Below are 18,182 nucleotides of genomic sequence, written 5' to 3'. Positions count from 1 at the left end.
AAGGGGTTTTATGGCTTAGAGCAAAGGATGAACCCACCCCAAACAAGAAGATGTTTGTACCAAGCAGAAAGAGAGCACAGGCAAACAAGGCAGCAAATGTGGCAAGTAGAAAAAAGGTCTCTGAATTTTCCACTGCAAGAAAACTGAAAACCAACTTCTAGCTCAAACTGCAATGTACTGACTTTTAGTGACTGGAGAACAGTAACATGAGTATGGTAATTACAGCAGTTATGATGGGCTATAGGTAATAGTTAAGGTATAGATTGGTTCTGCTGTATGAAGATGCTCAGCAAAGAAAAGTATAGAATGCAATGTAACCAAAACCAAAATATATAATGCATTGTAACAAAAACCAAAGTATAGAATGCATTGTAACCAAAACCAAAGTATATAATGCATTGTAACCAATAGAAAGGTATATAATGCATTTGTAACCAAAAGAAAAGTATACAATGCATTTGTAACCAAAAGAAAAGTATAGAATGCATTGTAACCAAAACCAAAGTATATAATGCAATGTAACCTAAACCAAAGGGTGTCCAGGCCTGCCTGCAGCTGGAGCTGACAGCTGTAAGCACAGGCTCTGTCACCCACAACCCTGGACTGCTGTGACATCTTGGATGGAATAAACTGCATTTTGTGTACAATAAACTGCATTTTGGATACAACAATCTGCATTTTTGAGAGCCCCTGGAGTCCCACATCCCTCATTTCAGCTCTTACAATTAGGGATTGAGTTTTGGGGCTGTTCTTTGTGCTGTCGGTGGGGGATTGACCCGTGTGAAGCCCCTGATGCTGCTGCCAGGGCTGGAGCTCCCCAAGCACCTCAAACCCAGCTCAGCCAGGGATGCTCCCTGCACGGCCACCAAATCCTGCCACCAAATCCTGCCAAGGACAGGGGCAGGAGCCTTTGGTCCCAAAATGACGGACACAAGTGAAACAATCTCAGCGAGTTTTCCATCCCCAGGGGCTGCAGTGGGAACAGTGATCTGTGTAAAAGGGAATTTGGGGAGGGTTTAGCTCACTATTGTCTTCTTGTTTTGCTTTAACCTGCAAAACTCCTCTCCATTCTCCTTTCTCTTGTGTGGATTACACAATTAAGTGACAAAGGCATGTTTTTGACATCTGTCTGATTTCCATGACAACAGATTATGAAACCAGGTGTAGTGAGCATGCGAGACGAAACCTGAGGAAAATGAAGCTAAATGAAGATTTAATCAATGTGAACAACAGCAACAAAGGGGGAGGGAAGGAAAGACACATCAAAGGTATTTCTTTTATGGAAGACATGTATTTTTCTAGCTCCTTTACAAAGTAAATGTATTTTTCTATCTCCTTTCTTCTATCCAAGCATTATAGGATAAAGGAATATCCTGTACTCATTAGGGAAAGGCAGCTGGAGCAGATTTTGGAAGGAAAGGATCAATTTGTGGCCTTTACTGAGCAGGTCTGGGTCCTTCCTGCAGGAAGGGGAGGATGGTGCCCATGTGCCAACCACCAAAAGTTTTCCATCTTCCTTTTCCTCTTCCTCAAAAGAGGAGAGATGCAACGAACCAGGAGCTGTTTTGTCAGGATGAGTTTCAAAAGGCTAAAAGGTAATTTTTGGGAAGAAGTTAGGCTGCTTTCCCTGCCTGCTGTGGGCTGGACAAAGCAGCCACGAACCCTACTGCAATGAGAGATATTTATGTTTTTAAGGGAAAAATATCTCTATATTTTGGAAAGATGATTGCTGGGAAAAAAATGGTGCAAAGGGAATCTGTGGACTCTCCATAACAGCAGAGAAGAACAGATTAGAGAAGAATTTCAGACCCTGTCCAGCCTGGTCCAAGGAGAGCTGCTCCTCCCTGGGGATGGGGAGGATTCCATGGATTTCCCAAATCTCTCCAAGCCTGGTTTTCTGCTGTGTTCAAACCACGAGCTCTGAAACCCCCTCAGCTGCCTGAAATCAGCCCCTGATTTCAGCTCCTGCAGCTTGCTCGTAGCACTGGCTTAAGTTCATAAACCATGTCACAACAGGCTAAGCTGGACATCTTGAAGGACTGCCAAAAAAAGGGCAAGCAAAGAAAATAACTGTAATCCACAGCCTTTTGAAAAGTAGAGGCATAAATAAGTTTTAAAGCCACGAGCACACAGAGGAAGAAATCATGGGAAGAGCCCTGAGTGCCTGAGCAAAGAATTGGTATTTAGGCTCTGTGTTGGTATTCCAGCGGCAGACAGTGAATAATAAGGGAGAGGCTGATGTTACTTGATTTTTAAGGATAACTCACATCCATTTCAGTGCACACACCTGTATTTCCTGCTGAAATTCTCTTTCTGCAGGGGAGGGGGTGGCTTGGCAGGGCTGGAAGCGGCTCTGGGAAGTGTAATTCACTGGCTTGACTTGCAGTGGGGACTGGGAGAGCGGTCAGGGAGAAATCCATGTGAATTTTGGAGCATTTGTCAGCAGTGTTAGGAGTTCAATTTGGCACAGGCAGGGGCATAATAACACTGGAGTTACTTCGGGGCCCTCGCAGGTTGCAGCATAAATCTTCCAGGAGCTCGATTTGTGTTCGTTTTATGTGTGAAACATTAATAGATTTTTAATATACTGGCACAAGATAAAATGAACTTCAGTGACATCAAAAAGAAAAATCGACTTTGCACAATGCACAGGGAAATACACTGGTGTGTTTTACACTGTGCTGGGAGCTGGTGTGAGGGTCAGGGTGGGTGAAGCACAGCTTACACAGCCAACAAGATTTGTTAGCTGTACCAAAGGGTTGTTTAGAGGAGCAGACACCAAAAAGTGCAGGTTTATGTGCAGCTGAAACACTGCAGGGCTTCCAAAGCACCTTAAAACATTCATTCTGTCCCCAGCATTTAATCCAAATTAATTCTAAATCTCCTGTTTTGCGGGCTGGGGTATTGTTGCAGCTGACTGGGAAGTTAAAGCCACCAGCTGAGTCACTCAGCTTGGTTTTTAAGGGTCTGAAATGCCTCTCAATATTGGAGATTGGGAATGACCTCCAGGAACCTGCTGTAAACATTGTCCATCGATGAGGAATTGACAGAGGGGAAGATTTCCTCCATAGGGAGAGGTTTATTATGGACTGTGAAAATCTACAGGACTGTGGACAAAATTAAAGGTAAAAATTGGATATTGGAGCACTCTCCATCAGCTGGAAAGTCAGCTGAGTTCCAGATTTTCTGGACAAATAAAAGAGGGGTTTTTCCACGTTTCTCCCCCATCGCTTGGCTTATAAAAATTTCACTTTTTTGTCTGCCAGCCCCACTCTCTTGGTCTCTGTGTTACTCTCCATCCTGATTGTTGGTGCTGAAACATGAGAATGCTGAAGTTCTCTGCCCTGCCCAGTGCCCAGGAGCTGCTCCCACCTCTGGCAGAGCAGGAGCAGCAGGGCCATGGCACGGGGGTAACCCCCAGCCCCAGCACTGCTCTGGTGCTTTGCATGCAAACGGCGTCGCAAATGTTACACGGAGCTACAAAGTTAATATAAAAAGCAGATGGAGAGAAATTAAAGGAGATAGTCAGGGGAGAAGAGATGAGATATAAAAATAGATGGAACTGGTGAAGCATGGAAGTTGCAGAAAAGCTGTTCCAGATGCCAGGAGCTGCTCCTGAGAGGTCTTATCCCAGAGACAGGAGTGGCAGGGAAGACACTGATAAAGGGAAGAGTATGCAAAAGTCCTTTCACTTTTGCCTCTAAAAACTGCCAAATACCGCTTTGAATTCTCATGTCTTGCAAATTATCTCATGAACTTGAAAGAAGCAACAATGCTCACCCTCAATATCAGCAGTTAGACTAAATTTCACACCTTATTTATTAATAGTTTATCTGGAAAATATAGAAAGATGTTTGTCATTTAAAGCCAGCAAGCAAAAAGTGTACATACTTTATTCTGCACACACAGAAACTCTTTAAATTTGCTTTATTTGTCAAAGGTCTTAGCGCACACCTGAATTTATCTCAGAATCCATTTATTTGGGCAATTTTGGGATTAAATAATGTGGTTCCTGCAGAACTTCTGTATGGAAAAATAAAGCTCTGTGCCTTGATACAAATATTAATTACATTATAGTTTTTATCCAAATTTCCAATCCTCTCTAACCGAAGTGGTTAATAAGGGTGGGAGAGCAGGATGTGCCGTTCTGCTCTGAGCTGGCTGGAGACACTGATGAGCACGGCTTTATTAGGGGAGCAGATGCTGTGGTGCACCCTGGAGCTGTCTCTGATAAGGAGCGCTGCCTCTCTGAATTTGCTGACAAACATTATCCAATATTCCAGCCTCAGCACCAGCCCGGAGCTCCGATCTCAGACCGTGAGTGTTTGTGATCTCAGCTCTGTCCTTGGCACAGCAGAGCCACCCCAGCCTCACCAGCCCCACAAACCCTTCTGGGTTTGTGTCTCCTTCAAGGCTTTGCAGCACGAGGTGGAAACAGGGAATGGGTTGGGTTGGAGGGACCTTAAATCCCATCCCACCCCATCCATGTAGGGACACCTCCCACTGTCCCAGGTGCTCCAGCCCCAGTGTCCAGCCCGGCCTTGGGCACTGCCAGGGATCCAGGGGCAGCCACAGCTGCTCTGGGCACCTGTGCCAGTTTATATCTGTATTTATTTATTTATACTGGCTCCCCAAGGTTTTACACAGTAGAGGTAGAGAAGGGATTCTTCCCAGGGTTATTATTTGGCTTTAATTTAACAATCTTCAGAATTTAATGGTAAAATTAACAAAGGCAGATTTGGTCACTGGGTTTGTCTGGGGATTTCAGGCTGGGTATAAATGGCTGTGGGAAGAATCAGGGAATCACAGAATCAGAGTGGTTTGGGTTGGAAGGATCCCTAAAGATCATTTATTTCCAGCCCCATCCATGGCAGGGACACCTCCCACTGTCCCAGGCTGCTCCAGCCCCAGTGTCCAGCCTGGCCTTGGGCACTGCCAGGGATGCAGGGGCAGCCACAGCTGCTCTGGGCACCTCCACCCTCCCAGGGAACAATTCCTGCCCAATATCCCATCTAAATCTCCCCTTTTCCATCCTACAGCCATCGCCCCATGTTCCATCACTCCTCACCTTCGTGCAAAGTCCCTCTCCATCCTCCCTGCCATCCCCTTTCCCTGCTGGAAGGCAGATCTCCTGCCTGGAATTTCATTTCCATCCTGATTGTGGTGCATTCCTTGGGAGCCAAATGGCTTCCCAGAAGATTTTTTAGGCTGGAGAGGCTCTCTGGAGCAGTCTCCCCATCAATACCACGCTCAGACAAAGCAGGAATGTAGCAATTAGATGACATTTGTGGCCATTACCATCAAAGAACAGTATATTAATGATGTTCTACACAACCATTTCCCAGTATTTCCTCAGAAACTCTTGTTGGGTCTAGCCATAAATGTCTCATAAAAGCTATAAATATTCAAGAAAGGAAGTCAGTTACATATAAAGACCTCTAATAGGCACTATGAATGAGTTCTGAACCGTATAATAGCCAGGCACCTGTGAAAAATGGCAAGAGGATGTGATCTATACATTATATATGAGGCACTTTGCTACAGCTGCGAAGATTTCGAGTTATTCAGTGGAGCTAGAAAATTAAAACAAGAGAATAGAGCAAGAAAGGCATTTGAATTAAGTCTTGTGTGGTGCTGCTTCTTACTCAGCCATCATTATAAAAATTTGTTTTGCACAAAATAGATTTATAAAAGCTCGTAAATTCTGGTTAAATGCAAATCCACGTTGCTGGTATTTATTTAACTTTCAGCAAGTTGCTCACAATGGGTTTGTGACCAGAGTGGGTGAATCATTCCAATCAAGTGCAACAGGCAGATTTGGACACTGAGGTGTCACTGAGCCATATTTTGGTTATGTCATGTGCATTTTTAATATATAGCCAATAAAATCAGTGTAAAAATTATATTTAACATGATACTGAACTTTTAAGGTTTTTCTCTCTTTCCTCCCTTCATTCTTTTCCTTTTAATCAGCAGCAGCAGCCAGACTTGCTGCAGCTCCTGGGCTTCCATGGACACCAATAAAAATTTGTCATGGGCACCGAGGAGAGCAATTCCTGGCTGCAAAAGGCACAGGAAAGGTCTGGGTTTGGGGGGAGCTGCCTGACATCACCTGCAGATTTACAGGACATTGGGGCACAGAGCCATTTGGGGCTGATGGACCCACAGAAAATGACCCTGACTGAAAACAGAGCTCCTGAGCAAGAGCTTTGCACAAGAATTGCACCTGAGGGACGTCCTGGAGCAGCTCCTGGCTGGAGCTCGTGGCTCGGGGCCTGCAGGAATGGTGCTGCACAAAGAGAGGGCTGATCCCGGCAGGATGCTCCAGTTTTGGGGTGCTGTGACACTCCAGGGATCAGCCACCCCCTGAGCCAGCTGGGCATGGACATGGAGCAGTCCCTGCTGGTGAGGCTCTGTGCTTCAGCCTGCAAAGTGTTTGAAACCGGGACTGCATTTTCTTCCTTTCTCTCACAGGTGTGCCTTAGGCAGGCTGAGAAAATTCCTGGTGGCTGGAAAAAACAGCTGGGACAAAGTCTGTTCTTTGCTCCACAGTGAAATTTCACAATCAAATCAGAGAAGCAGCTGAAGATTCCACATTTCTCTGATCATTTTTCTTAAAGCCTGACATGACACCCCTCTGAGAGGCTCCAGCCCCTCTGTGACTGGGTGGGCTTGAGGCACTGGGGTGTCCCTGTGTTCAAGCAGTGACCAGACAAGAGAGGCTCTTTTTCCTGCAGCTGTGTGGCACAAACCCCTCCTGCTCTCCTGGTGCCTCTCTTTTTGGGACATCCCTGGGATTCCTGTTGGAGGAATCCTTGTGCAGCTCTTCCTACACTCGAGCACTGATTGAGTGGGAGAAAAGCTCTGAGCACCCTCAGAATTCACTTCAGCATCAATGAGAATTCCAGCACTCGCTTTGGAGCCTTCCACTCCCTCAGAGGAGCTGGTTTGGCTTTATTCACTGGTGTTTTCAGCCCCCCTCACCCGGCAGTGTGGGATTTTCCAGAGATGAGTTGGATATCACATTGATATGCTCTGGAGGTACAAGGGAACCGTGTAGCAGCCCTGGGAAACAAGTGCCACAAGCAGAGGTCACCGTCATCAGGATGTGTTTGAATGCTGCCTAATGAGGGACTCTCCTTGCTAAATAAATCATTAATGCATGCATTTATTGGAGGCAAACGTTGTCATGATCTTCAGGCAGCGAAGCTGGAAAAGCAACAAAAGAGGATGAGAGCAGAGCATTGTCAGGAATGTTCTTTCAGATGTTTGTGCCACTGGAAGCAGCAGCTGCATGCAAACAGTCCTGGGCCTTTTGGTGGTTAAGAGACTTCACAAAACTTCAGCTTCTTTTACACCCTTTAAGAATGAAAGATTTTCTTTTATTTATGCAGCAATCTGCGGGTCTGCATGGTCACAAGTTACCTACAGAAACTGCCAGTGACCAGGAAAAAACGGTTTCACTTCCAGTGCACCTGAATAGTTTCCACAGTTTGGCTTTTCTGGATGCCTCAGTGGCTCAGAGTGGCCCCTTGGCTGTTCTTGTTCTCTTCTTTCTCAATAGATTATTCATCTGCCTTCCAGTCTAAGCAGAAGCAGAAAAAGCTGCTCCACCAGACCCTTGTCCAACCACAGACACACAGCATTCCCCAGGGACCATCCCCTCTGCAGAAAGGAGTAAAAATTTGTAGGGGGATAGAAGATAAAATAAAAACAATGTAGAAAGTAATCTCACCCCTAAGGAGTTGCAGCTGGGCCAATTAGCAAAGATTAGGAGCAGGCCTGATTTTAACAGCCACAGCTGTACCCAATGAGAAGAAGAATGCTATAAAAGAGTGGAGAAGGGAGCTGGAGTCAGTTGGGCACTTTGTGAAGGAGAAAGAGTCAGTGCTCTGAGGAGCTGGCCATGAGAAACACCAAGCAGGTATGGAACTTCTGATAAGGAGACAACAGTATGGGACCCCTGTGATAAGATGACAACAAAAACCCACTACAAAATATGAATATTTATCATATTTCTATCTCTCCTCCTATTGCTGAAGCAAAAAGTGGTTTAAAAATTGCCTTTTTGTGCCAGTGGGGAGAAAATGCCACCAGCACAGCACTCATGGAAGTCCTGGGTTCACCCCAAGCTGCGGTGCTGGGGAAACCCTCTGTGGGTTTTTGGGGTCACCCCTCACCTTGAGGAGAACCCAAGGACGTGGATAAAGCCTTGGCTGGTGTAAATCAGTTTGAATGCCCAGATTTGAGTCCCTGTGGCTCAGTGTGCCAGCCTGGCCTTGGGAAGGCTCCTCAGGCTGTGGAGATGCTCTCTCCATGCTTTGGAGAGCAGTAATGGGCACTCAGGGAGGAACTGAAAGAGAACTGAGTTCATTTTCAGATTTGTGGGAGTCCTTTATCATCCAAACTCTGATGGAAATGATCTCCTTGAAGAGTGTAACGCTCAGACAGAAGCCAGCCACGGCCGGGCTCCTAATCGCTCTCCAAATTGATATAAAATACAGAGCAGGAGCTACAATATTAAAAATAAAAAGCTTCATGAGAAGCTCATTCTTAAGCATTTTCGGCTTTGATGTAAGGAAGTTATTTCATGTGTCAGAAAAGTCTCCAGTGCTGGCTCTTGGCAGCAGGCTTGAGGGAAGGGATTATCCCATGGCTGTGGTTGTACATCACCTGCTGAAGGCAAGACCAAAGCAATAATTAGGGCTCTCCAAGTGCCATCGTGTTGGGCATCTTTGGATAATTGTTGCAGCCCACATGCCTGTCCATATGTTTTTCTGAGGAGGATGATTAATTCTCCTCTCCTTCAATACAATATGTGGTTTACGCAGGGAACGCATCTTTACGAGCAGGAGAATTCCTGTGTAACAGGGAAATAAAGCTCCTAATCCCGCCATTTCCCCGGGGGAAAATCCAGCCTGGCAAATGGCATCGAGGCCTTAATTCTCAGGAGTTGTTTCTGGAGAGTGAGAGGAGCACCCCAGATAATGCTCAGGATTTGCCATCTGGCCAGGCAGCAGAGCCCGGGGCTTGGCAAGATTTAAACTGGCATTGTTCTTAAAGCCTGGGTTTTCCCTGGTGCATGAATACCCTTTGGAGAGGGAGAGCAGCCCCTAATTGCCGTAGGGACTGCCCTCAGAGCCTGGCACAGAACTGGCACAGCTCTGCCAGGAGCACCTGAGAATTCAGGACTGGGGAGATGTGGAAAGAATTCCCGGTTTTCCTAAAGTATGTGAGCACAGGAGCAACCTCTAACTCATTTTACTGAGCCCCCCAAAGCTGTGTTTGCTCCTGAGGGATGCTCAAACCGCTTGTTTAAAACCTCAGCCTGTTCTTTCTGAGGTGGCAATTCTGTGTGCTCCCTGACCAGCCCACACCTCCACCTGCCCCGATGTTTCTCCAGCAGGGAAAACAGCTAAAAATTACAGTTATTAGTCACTATTCTCCCCTTCTTCTGAGTCATTAACATCAATTACTAACCACTGCATTGTCAATTAAGACTATCACTTGCTGCTATTCACTGCTAATGTGCTAATTGTCATCAATTTACTGCCTCAATTATGTGGTCATACACTTGCCTCGAGGTATAGAGATGTGATATAAGGATCCAGAGGAGAAACAAGCTTTCCATGGTTTTAATGCAGGGAAAGAAACCTGGAGTGAGTCTGAACACGGATGGAGTTGCAGAATTCTCCTAGAGAAAAATTATTCTAACACACAGTTGATGGTAAAGGAAACAAAAACCACAATTCAAGCTGAGTGTTTTACAAGACCCTTTTTTATTCCTGACCCTTCCACTGAAAATGTGATGTTATTTCCCCTGCAATGGAGTTGTGCATCGTGCTCACTCTGTAATCATGTATATATTTTTGCCTAATTATATCTGATTGCTTACTGCAGGTTGTACTTTCTAATGAGCATTGAATTATTAATCTGCTGCCGAGCCTTTCTCAGCATACAAAAGGGAAAGATGTCTGGTGTCATTGAGCACAGCCTATTGTGTTCCCTTCAAGAAGCAGCAGCAAACTTTAGGATTCAGCAGTGTGCCAGATTCTCACTACAGACACAGCCGAGTTCTCTTTGACAGGTTTTAAATAATATGGTTTTGGTATGCTTTATCTGACACTAAGCTGCCCTGAAAATAGTAGAGGAAGTCTGCTAGAGAGAATAAAATCAGACAAACTCCTAAAAAAAAAAATAAAAATCCTTCCTGCCTCTATTTTTCACTCCTTAGGCAAATAACCTTGTAGGCTGTGTGGAAGGGCTTGATTTCTTTCATGCAGTTGCTCAGCAATCCAAGGAAATAAAGCAGAGATGCTTATCCGGAGCAAGGGTCCAGGGAAAATGATGGATCTTTTTCCCAGCAAAGGAATTGGGATTTTCTGCCTGAAATTGCAATGGGAACTTGATTTTCACACACAATATTTATCTGTAATGGGGTGAACTCCTATTTGAAATCATCCTGAGCACTGGCACAGGGTGCCCAGAGCAGCTGTGGCTGCCCCTGGATCCCTGGCAGTGCCCAAGGCCAGGCTGGACAGGGCTGGGAGCACCTGGGACAGTGGGAGGGGGGGAAAGATGAACTTTAAGGTCCTTTCCCACCCAACCCACTCCCTAATTCCAGGCTGAATCTATAACTTGGTCCCAATAAACCCTCTCTTTGCAGGTGCTGGGCTGTAGATGACTCCCAGGCCACCCACCTGTGGACAGGTAGGTCCCGATGGAGGGGGACACACCCAGTGCAGACTTTGAGCTGAAACCCCTTAGAAATTATTTTCCCTGGATGTTTTATTATGTGGGAGAGTGTGGGAATCCTGAAAATCAGAGGGTTTTGGGAAAGCTGCAAAAGGCAAGGCTCATACTTAGCAGAACTGTGATTAGAGCTAAGCAGTGGCCATGAGATTGGTCAGCAGAAAAATTATATGAGAATTAGAAAGTAAGAACAAATTGAACAATGGTCTGTTTATTAATGCTTGTCCAGAATAACTCCCTAAGCTACAGAAAAGTTTATCTAGAAAGATATTAGGAAGTTCTAAGCTTAATAATGAAGCTCTGTGCATTGTGTTTGAAGGTTTACAAGTGAATATTGTATTCCAAATAAGCAAGAATTGCTTTAACTGAAGGTTCATATGCTTACAGTGATTGGATAGAACTACTGTCAATGTGCTTTTGCTTTGTAGGATTGGTCAAAAAACTTTTAAAGTGAGTTGTAACATTAAGTTCTGTGTCTGCTGCCTGGGCTGTGAGCTGGTGGCATCTTCCCATTGTCATAACCATGGAATGAGGCTGATGCTGGAAAATCCAACAGCTCAAGGGGTGTCCCCACAGTCCTGTCCTGTTTGTGATCTGCACACAGACCCCTGGGCAGCAATATGAGAGATGGGGTTTGCTTTTCAAGTTTTAAGTCTTTTATTTGTTCCCTAAATCTCTGAGCCCTGTGCTTGTGCAATGGAAATGGCAGCTTTGGCATTGTTGCCTTCTGGTGATTGTTCTTCTCTGATGCAGTGCATTAACTTAGATTTTGACAAAAAGGATGAAAACAATGTAAGAGATTAATATTTTTGTTGGTTTGTTAAGAAGATTCTTAGATCACCTTCTTAGAGGAAAATTTGGGGAAGAGTGATGAGGTTCAAATGTTTTATAACTGTGGGGTGAAACATTTCTTTGGCTCTGTCTGACTGAAATATCAGCTTTGTTTGAACTTAGTAGCATGAATTTGGGGTATTTTTTTCCATATCTAGATTTTTCTTTTGGTTTTGCTTATTTGTTCTCTCATCTCTGCTCCCTGACAAAAAGTTATTGAGAAGAACAACACAACGGAGGCTGCAGCTTCCACACATTTTAACTGATGCTTGTTGAAATTAGTTTAATATAATAATTACTTCTTTTTCCAAATATGCCTTTTATGTGGAGTGATTCAGGAATGCAGCTGTCAAAGGGGAGGAGGAGGAGGGAATCACTGAATAATGAGGTGGGAATGAGTCAGTGTGTGAGGGCAGCACTCCCCAATCCCCCCTGTGCCCCCCAGTCCCAATAAAGCTGCTCATCCCAGAGTGTTCCTGTCCCAGCTGGGGTGGTGGTGATGGAATGGGACAGGGCAGGTTCTGAATTGAAAATGCAGCTTAGAAAGTCAAAGCTTGGCACAGCCCAAGGGAACTTTCTGGATCTTTAACAAGAATGTAAAGACTTTGTTGGTGTATAAAAACCTCCCAGAATCCCTAAACTGACGGTAAAATTTCATGGCTGGGGTCTAAATTCTGACTTTCTGGCACTGGGGAGAATCCCAGAATGTTTTGGGTTGGAAGACACCTTAAATCCCACCCAGTGCCCACCCCTGCCATGGCAGGGACCCCTCCCACTGTCCCAGGTGCTCCAGCCCCAGTGTCCAACCCTGTGGGCACTGCCAGGGATGCAGGGGCAGCCACAGCTGTGCCAGGGCTGCCCACCCTCACAGGGATCAATTCCTTCCTACTTTCAAATCCTTGATGCCTGGATGCAGGGAGCTGAGGTGGTTGGGTGTGTTTTAGTGTGACAAATCTCCAGACCATTGTTCTCCCCCTGGTTTTGCTCTCCCGGCTGTGAAGTCCTGCTCCAGGTGTAAGAGAGCTCCTCCTTTCCGCCCCTCCCTGAATTCCAATGATGTTGATTTATATGAACTGCAATAATAAAAGTGGTGGCCCTTCTTTATTAATGCCAGGGAAGAGGAGAGTTACACAGCCCATAAATTACACCAGCATCAGATGCTCAGAAGGAAACTTTGGGTAGATCTTGAAGGACAGAGACAGGGGGAAAATCAGCTACTGTGGTTAGAAAGGAACTGGGAATTGTCGGTTAATTCTGACACATAAATAATTAAAAAGTTGCCAAAGTCCAAGTTAGTTTTTGTGTTTGGCTTGAGGGTTTTTTTAGGAGAGAAAGCTTTTCTTCTTCAAACCACCTGCTGTAGACCTAGAAAAGATTTTTAAGAAGTCAAAGACATCTCTTTCTCCTCTTGAAAACTTCCATCCAGTTTTATTATTTGGGTAGGTAATACCGCAAATACAGATGGCATTTACCCTTGCCTTGTCTCCTCCCAATCTGTTCTCTTTTCTGGGTTAATACCTTCTCCCACTCTGCTCTTCTATTTCAATGTAGTGTTTAAAAATAAAATGGCAGATTTCTCTCTGCTTTTCCTCTCTGTTTCTTCACATTTATATTTTGACTTTGTTACCTTTGGCTCACCTCATCTGCCTACATAGAAAGCTTTTTTTGTTTGTTTGTCAGATTCTTCCACATAACTTTTCCTAGAACTCAGAGTAAGCCCTGCTTAAAGAACAACTTTCGTGCCTTTCAACCCAATTCATTTTCTCTAAGTACATTTTATTCTTTATAATTTCAAGATTTATGATTTACAAACAGCACAGAAGCAGGGAGTAAAGGGAGACAAAAACAGGAGGGTGGGGGAAAAATAAAATCCATATTTTAGTTTGGGTTTCTGCCTAAAAGGATGACACTGGGTCCGTTTTTCTCAAGTACAATGGAAGGTATGAATTTGGAGATTCATGCATGAAGTAAAAATTGGCAGGAAAAAAAATCAGTTTAGTAAAATTCAAAGCAAGTTTCTACAATGAAACTGTGTGGGGAGTGGGGGTGTCAGATTGAACTTTAATAGAAATTTTTCCCTTAAATTCTTTTTCTGACAGTATTTTATTAAAAACCCCACAAGCATTTGAAGAAGCAAATATTGTTCACAGTGTAGAAGTTCGAACGTAGCACTTTGAAAACAGGAGTGAAACTCTTCTGTCTCCTTCCACACATCATCCTTCATTTTGGAAGTGCTCCAAAAGAAATCATCTAAGCCTTTCAAACCAACTTGTTTCACTTTCTTGTTCTAAAGTGTGGCATTCTTTAAGCCACACTCTATTTTGAACACCTTCACTCTCCCTAATAATCGTCTCCTTGATGGCTTTACCACAACTACAGGAAAAAAATCCAATTCTCCAGCTGCAATTGTGATGCTTCCCTGTCCCAAGAACACAAAGGAAGGTTCCTGCCAGCCCGTGCTGTCATTTGCAAACTCTTTGTCACATTTTGTCACAGCAGGGATCAATATTTGCCACGGTGCCAAGGCGGCAGCTCCATATGCCGCCTCTTTTTGTGGAGGGCATGCCAAAAATAACGCTGTGGAGCAGCTCCTGGTGCTGTGGACACGGACAAATGGATCTGGGCTCCTCCTAAAGCATCCTTGGTCACCCCTCTGCTGGTCCAAAAGGCAACCAGAGCTTTGCCAAGGGAGGTTTGGGCTGCGAGGGCTCGCGGTGGGGCTCAGCGGGAGCTGGGTGGGTGTTTGGGTGTTTAACACCACTCCAGCATTTCTGCAGGCTGATTAATCCACAGAAAGCTTCTAATTATCCCAGTGTTTCCCTCTGGACTCCTCAGCATGTGTTGGTGTCTGGCTGTCTCTTTGTAGCATATGTTCTCCCTCTCCCGAGCGCATCCGTGGTGGCGGGGCCATGCAGCCACCGTGGCCCTGCAGGGTGACCCTGCCCAGCCTGGTGCTCCTTGGGGTCTGGGGTGACAGTGCCGTGGCAGCAGGAGGCTGTGCACGCGCTGATTACCCAACAACATTTGCTAATTAAAGGCAGCTCAGCGCTCAGCTCTGGCTGCGTTCGCGGCACAAGGGCGAGAGGCAGCGGGATGGGTTTGGCACTGAGGGGTGGCAGGGAACACTCTGTGTGCTCCTGCTGCTCCTTGCCCATTGTCAGAGCCATCCCCACGAACTCACCCTGCTGAGAGCCCAAAATGAGGCCCCAGCGCTCCCCTTCACCTAAGGAACCTCCTGAACCTGTGTGTACCTAATGAAGGCACCATTATGACCAGCGAGGAATTTCATTCACTCACCAGTTGGCACAAGGTGCTTTCTGGTGGCTGTGGCTGCTGCTTTGATTTCTACCCATTAGTTCAAATTAATATAGAATTTCCAGCTGCAGCTATTTTCTGGTATTGAAAGAATCTGAGGTTTTGGTGTTCTGGTGAAGTTTTGGGTTCATTTTTCCTGACAAGAAACAAAGGACAGACATTTGGTGGATTCCTCTTTTCTTTAGACTGCTTTGATGACCTTACGCTTTTCACTTTTGGAAATCACCCCAGGCACTGCAAATCTATAAAATGTATTTTCTTCCTCTCCTTTCCACACCCTGTGATTCTCCTGGTACTTTTTATTCTATTTGATTCATAAGGTGTGGTCAGGCTTGGCTTCCCAGGCAACCACACACATCCAGCCACAGCATCCACCTGGGAAGGACTTTTCTCCTTGGGTCCCTCATGGATCAGGGTTTTCCTAGGAGCAGAGGACATGATTCAGTAGGAATTCCACAGAAATGAGCTGAAAACTGTGGTTGGTGGGTTCTGAACACAACCCATCCCTTCTTACTGCTGCAGCACCTCTCCTCTGTCACTCACAAATTCCTTTTCCTCCTTAAAGAAGGCGCCAGATGTGCACAGACAGAGCCAAGAGCTGAATTCCTCACCCCAAAACTCCTTGTGGAACAGGGTGTGCTGGGAATGGGCTCAGCAATCCCTTCTACTCCAGGTAAAGGAAAGAATTGATGGTGACTCTCATAGTGAGGACAGGATCTCACCAAGACATCATTTTCCCTCTGTGTTTTTGTGGTTCCAACCTTTAGCTTTCTCCATCTTTTCCCTTAGAAAGTGTTTTTCTCTTTATATTGTTTCATACCCCAAATAGAGTTGATTTTCACATAATTGCTTGCCAGCTTTCCACAAAGCAGCGCTCTGGGAATCTCTGACCTCTGGAAATCCCTTCAGGGGGGATTATTCTGCAATAGTAAGCTGGGAGCCAGAGCCAAACCTCTCTGTGCACGCAGGGAACTGCATCATCTCTCATGTATTAATGTGATTTGATGCCATCATTTAAGCAACTGGAGATGCAGATGTGGAAGGATACGTGCAGACAGAAAATTAAATTGTATAGATCATGAGCATCTCAGGGTTGATTAAATGAAATGAGAGTGCATTTCCTCTGTCATACGGAAAGAGGCTTAACATTAAAAAAAAAACCCTAATCTTTTCTAAGATAAAGTTCATTAACACAATGATTATTCATTTGGCTTTTATAATGATACTGCTGCTTAATCACCAGAACATTGCTTCCTGTGCTCTAGGAGAACCAGCAGGAAGCATTTGAAGAGACAGAGCTGGTGCTAATGCAGCAGCAGCCAGGATGGAATCTCAGTGCCTTTCATTTTGCAAAGTGAATTCCTGCTCAGGTTCCTCAAACCCCACCCATCAAACAGCAGGAGCTTTAAACCCAACATTAAATTTATACAGCAATGAAGCCTCAGGTTTCCTGTTTCTACACAGTTAACATCTAAGTTTCCTCCTGGGTCCATTTCCATTATTTATTATATTATTTGCCTAGAGTAGCACCCCAGAGGAGCATTGTAATCAGGAGCTGAGCTTGTGTTGGGAGAAATACAGCGCAGTCGCTCCAGAGCTGGCCTGGCCTCTTGAGTTTATAATCCTAATAAACAAGGCAAACAGTAATATAGATAGATAAACAAATGCTGGAGGAAGCTGGCTGCTTAATGACTTCCTCTCCTGCAGTTTCCATCCCCACCTCGTGCTCCTGCACACCTCCAACCCCTTCCCCACACTCAGTCTGAAAATCCACGGTCCCTTCCTCCCCTGCTGCAGGGCTTCATTTCCCCTTTCCCTGTAAGAGCCTAAATGAGAGATGTGGGACTCCATGCAGCTCTCCAAAATGCAGTTTATTGCATCCAAAATGCAGTTTATTGTATCCAAAATGCCACAGCAAACCAGGGTCGTGGGTGGAGACCCTTTGGTTTTGGTTACAATGCATTATATACTTTTATTTTGGTTACAAATGCATTATATACTTTTCTTTTGGTTCCAATGCATTATTTACTTTGCTGAGCATCTTCATACACTAGCATCAATCTATACCTTAACTATTACCTATAGCCCATCATAACTGCTGTAATTACCATACTCATGTTACTGTTCTCCAGTCACTAAAAGTCAGTACATTGCAGTTTGAGCTAGAAGTTGGTTTTCAGTTTTCTTGCAGTGGAAAATTCAGAGACCTTTTTTCTACTTGCCACATTTGCTGCCTTGTTTGCCTGTGCTCTCTTTCTGCTTGGTACAAACATCTTCTTGTTTGGGGTGGGTTCATCCTTTGCTCTAAGCAATAAAACCCCTTCTAACCAACACAGCCTTTGCCTCCTTGGTTATCCAGTGAGACTGGCTCAGCAATTCTTTTCCTCTATACCAAAACTTGCTTCCATCTCTATTCCTTCATCAGACTCTATATTCAAAAATCTTTCTGCTAAGCACACACATATTTGTGAGACTTTCTAGTCAAATTTTCATCCCTCCCAACATTTCCCCTCAGCTCTGCTCATCATTCCTGATCTTTGTTTTGTCTCCCTTCTCCCCCCTGTCCCAGCAGCTCCTCAGGGCTGGTGACCCCTCAGTCTGTGATGGTCCCTGTGGCACCAGGGCCAGGCTGATGTCCTGGTGCCACCTCAGGTGCCACCAAGCAGTGGCACTGCCTCTGCTCCTCACTGGCAATATCTGAGGGCAGGAACTGGAATAATTTAACCCCTTTCTCTTTTCCTGAAGTGTTTTTCCACTAAGAAAACAGAGTGTAGTGTGTGGGAGTGTGGAGGGATGAAGGAAGGAATTGGGAGATGCCTCCAAGGAAAGAGGGACTATTTGGAGGACAATCACAGGGTGCTTAGGACCCGTTGATGTTGTAAATGTAGGGCACTTTGATTTCTACTCATTAATTGAAATTATTATTGAATTTTAAACTGCAGCTATTTTCTGGTATTGGAGCCACGTTGGAATCTGAGGTGTTCACATTTTGGTGAAATTCTTTGGGTTCTTTTTTCCCAACAAGAAATGAAGGACAGACATTTGCTGGACTTCTCTGTTCCTTAAACCTCTTTGATGACCTTGTGCTTTTCACTTTTGGCCCTGCATAACTATATTATTTTTTTTTTTAATAATAATGTTTGCAGGCAGCCCTTTTCTCCACAATGAAAGCAAATGCCCCAGGAGTCGGCACAGGTTTCACTCGCCAGCACAAGGGTTCAGAAAACCTTCCGTTCCTCAGGCTCCTCCTCACAGGCATTTATTCCCTTATTTTCGCTTCTGCA

The 18,182-nt window shown here is 45.0% G+C and overlaps 1 long non-coding RNA gene across 1 annotated transcript; it reads left to right on the top strand.

Annotated features, from left to right (window-relative positions):
• The first annotated feature begins 7,865 nt into the window (after positions 1-7,865).
• On the top strand, positions 7,866-14,157 carry LOC132077973 (uncharacterized). The gene is made up of 3 exons (XR_009419214.1): positions 7,866-7,924; positions 10,667-10,710; positions 13,963-14,157. It is a non-coding gene; the product is annotated as an uncharacterized LOC132077973 (long non-coding RNA).
• The last annotated feature ends 4,025 nt before the right edge of the window (positions 14,158-18,182 follow it).

This window comes from Ammospiza nelsoni, chromosome 11, assembly GCF_027579445.1.
Source record: "Ammospiza nelsoni isolate bAmmNel1 chromosome 11, bAmmNel1.pri, whole genome shotgun sequence".
NCBI classification, from domain to species: Eukaryota; Metazoa; Chordata; class Aves; order Passeriformes; family Passerellidae; genus Ammospiza; species Ammospiza nelsoni.
The sequence above is the reverse complement of the archived record's forward strand: the minus strand, read 5'-3'. Positions and strand labels throughout refer to the sequence as shown.